Source organism: Gavialis gangeticus, unplaced genomic scaffold (assembly GCF_001723915.1).
Source record: "Gavialis gangeticus isolate Ggan-Ray unplaced genomic scaffold, GavGan_comp1, whole genome shotgun sequence".
In the NCBI taxonomy this organism is placed as follows: domain Eukaryota; kingdom Metazoa; phylum Chordata; order Crocodylia; family Gavialidae; genus Gavialis; species Gavialis gangeticus.
The window spans coordinates 36,412,977-36,416,621 of record NW_017729034.1 but is presented as its reverse complement, the minus strand read 5'-3'; the positions used below and the strand labels follow the sequence as shown (position 1 = coordinate 36,416,621).

Below are 3,645 nucleotides of genomic sequence, written 5' to 3'. Positions count from 1 at the left end.
CCAGCTCTGCCAAACCAAAAACCCAGTACAACAAAATGTACAGTAAAAGCTCCGTTATCTGGCACCTTACAAGCTGGCATGTTCTATTAACCGGCATGCCGGCTCATAAGGTAATGTGAAACTGGAAGTACCCACCACAGCACTTCCAATTTCTCTGAGCCCCCACAGCCTGGGGAAAAGCAGCCTGCACTGCTGAGCCCCCATGGCCTGGGGCATAGCAGGCTGCATGGGGTCGAACTCCGTCCCATGGGGCTCGCAGGGCACGCAGGAGGGTTGGCTCTGCCGCAGGAGGGTCAGTGAAGCTGCAGGAGGGGTGGTGACACCCCAGATGTGGTGAGAGAAGCAGCAGCCCAAACAGGCAAGAACGCCTGTTCAGGCTGTTCAATTAACTGGCGTATTTTGTTATCCGGCATCCCCCATTGCCAGGGGATGCTGGATAACAGAGCTTTTAGTGTAATTTTAATTAGCCTGAGTCTTGAACTGCCTGACCCATAACATTCTGATCTTTGCCCCCAAATACATGGAAACACAGGGAACAATTTTTTTTTGGAATCCAAAAAAGTTGTATTTTTCATTAATCTGAACCTTGAACTAAATCACCAGTAAAAAATTGCAAGATTAGCCCCTAGAGTCTTGTTGAAGTATCACACTAGAGATTCAATGGATTTCCATGGATTACCAAGTGAACCCAAGCAGCACCTGGTGGTGTAATAGTTGCAAATCAGGGAAAATCATGTTTTTGGGTGTAAGTCAGATCCACATTGAAAATTTAAAGTGATAAAAAAATCCCTCATGGAAGAAATTTGGCAGCTAAAAATAAAACATATCAGAGGTGTTTTAAATTACCACAATAAAAAAAAATCTAAAACAATAGAATCCGCTGACAATGTGGATATACAGATGCTATTTAGCTAGCTTAATGGTGATATTTGTTCATAGACACAGGAAAAATGTAACCTGGTAACAGGAGAGGTGTAACATGGACAAGCGCCCACAGGCATTACTTTGTGTTCATAACAGAAGAGTGTCCATTTGAACACCCTTCACCAAATATTAGTATTCCTACTCCCAAAATCATACCCCACAGTATCTGGTATGTCACCGAACAAGGAGTGTGTGTCTCTGTGTGTATCTACAGAATCAGATCCAGGATTTTAAAAATGGGGGTGCTGGACTAGCAAATGGAGCTGCAGGACTGGCTGCAACACCCTGCAGGGCCCTCCTTCCCCTCCTGCCCACCAAAGTGGATGGACTGCACCCCAAGAGCAGCACTTGGGGACTTTAAATCAAGAAGAAAGCAAGCATTCTTACTCTCCCTTCCCCTTTATATTCCAAGGCAAGTCCTCTGCCCAGCTCCTCCCCTCCTCTCTCTTCCCATTTCCCTTCCCTTGTGTGCTGCTGCTGGTGTCCCCACTGTCCCAGGGAGTGAACAGAATTCCAGCCCTGCTCCAGCTGGGCTGCACAGGGGCGAGGCTCCTCATGCCTCCTTCCAGGCTGTCAGGCAATATCTAGGAAGGAACAGGTATGTAGAGGGAACCTGCCACCATCTCTGTCCTGTGCACCACAGTTGCAGTGAGACAAAAACTCCCTTCATGCCCAGGGATGCAGGGACACTGGCAGTGACAAGCAAGAGATGGGAGAATGGGAAAAGAGCACGTGCACTGAGCATAGAGGTAAAAGGGGCAGGGGGGAAATGCGCCTCTCTGGATCCCCTCCTATATATTTACATACACACATACTTATTTCATGTATATGTGTATACATATACATGTAGATATATACACATACACGTACACATAGAGTCAAAGTAACTGACATTGTTTGGACCACAAATTTAGAATTAGAAATGTCAGCTTCTTTAAGCTTGAGAAAGAAGCTTCTTAGCCAATCACTGCTCTTAAGAAATGCTATAAAATGCTTCCAAATGAAGCCATTTGCAGTGTGCAACAATAAGTTTTATTGGCCCTACAAAACTAGGGAACTGTGCTATGCATTTCTGAGTGCCAGTGCAAATACATCCTTGTAAAAAGTATAGCACTCTTTATGTGAACTAGATATCAGAAAAAAACAAAGATCACACAATAGCAACAGAAGGCAGAACAGGATGGCAATACAGCTGTGGACAAGATCTAGCCCACCAAGGAATTTTGTCTGGCCCGCAGTAGGTCCCTTGGCTTTGCTCAGTCCAAGCATGGAGGGCAGCCATGGCCATGGTGCATACAGCCAGTCCTGCCACCCCTGGGCATGCAGCAAGGCAGAGGCAGTGTGGTAGCCAGACTCACTTCCCATCAGCCCCAGTTGCAGCAGCACTGCTGCCACTGAACCCCAGCTCATCCACTCTGCTGCCTGGGCACCCAAGCTCATCCACTCTGTACCCACCACCAGGGGTGAGACTCACATGGGAAGGGCACATGGCCAGGCAGATGTAACGGGGTCACAGGCAGGTGCAGAACGGTATCCAGGAGCAGGACAGATGGGTGAGGCCAGGATCACAGGGTAGGATCACAGGGCAGTGACAGTGCAGGGCTGTGACCCAGGGCAGAGCCATAATCTGTTGCTTGCACATCCCTGTGACAAGCATTGGTTCCATGGGCATGAGTGGGTACCAGACCGTGGCTCTGCCCCAGGGGCTGGCCCCATGTTGTCTCCACCCTAAGATCCCAACCCTGGCCCCACCCACCTGTCCCAGTCCTGGACACAACTCGCTGCCTTCCACTCAGGAGAGCATGGAGCAGTGTCACCAGGGAGTTTTGGTAAGCTGTTGGGAGAGGAGGGGGGTGCTGGCCCAGCCTGCGACTGCTTAGCAAAATTCCCTAAGTGCCTCTTTGGCCAAAATAACTGCCTGCCCCTGTTATAGACTAATGTGTTCAGAGAGGCATGAGCTTTTGTGGGCTACAACCTACTGTGTCAGATGCTACAAATGAACTGTCCTGCATTCTAACTTCTAACACAGCAAAAAATGTCTACATAATAACAGTTACAGACAAAATCTTGACAAACATCACATAGAAATCTTTGATTACCAGGCAAGGGTACTAGAAGGCCGTATGTTGAGTCCAACCAAAATTTCTTAATTTCTTACCCACAACTCCACCACTGGGAAGAAAGTTAATCTCACAGAAGGATATTATCTCTAAGAACTGCCTTTAGCATATAATATTCTGTCATTATACATTGATGCTCTGACTAGAGGTAGCTGAAAAGTAGGGGTGTGCAAAATGGGTCATTTTTTATTCAGATTTGGCCCAAACTGGGGACATGGATTTGATTTGTTGATTTGGATCACTTTCCCTGGTTCAATTCAGCAGAATCCAAATCTGAAGATTCAATGCTAATTCATAGAACAGCAATTCTGCCATAGTCACAGCTTTAAATGTTTTTTTTTACATATCTCAAGATACCAGGTGTTGCTCATGAATGCTGCAATGCTGGAGTGTATGGAGTATCCCACAGGAGTGCAGGGGGTGCCCCCATGTGCTCAGAGGTGGACCTAGAAGTGGGCCAGAAGTACTTCCAGTTCCACTTCTGGGTACGATGCCAAGTGCACTGGGGGGGGGCCCATGCCCACCCCAGCTTGGCAATTGGCCACAGGGAGACTCCCAGGAGGCACCAGCTGCCGAGCTGGGGGGGTGCCAGGGCCCCCCC

General features: G+C 48.0%; 1 long non-coding RNA gene across 1 annotated transcript in view; it reads right to left on the bottom strand.

Annotated features, from left to right (window-relative positions):
* Positions 1 to 3,413, bottom strand: part of LOC109304313 — a 20,270-nt gene extending 16,857 nt beyond the window's left edge. The window contains exon 1 of the long non-coding RNA XR_002099347.1: positions 3,402 to 3,413. This is a non-coding gene — a long non-coding RNA (uncharacterized LOC109304313). The remainder of the gene's footprint in view (positions 1 to 3,401) is intronic.
* Positions 3,414 to 3,645: the final 232 nt, after the last annotated feature.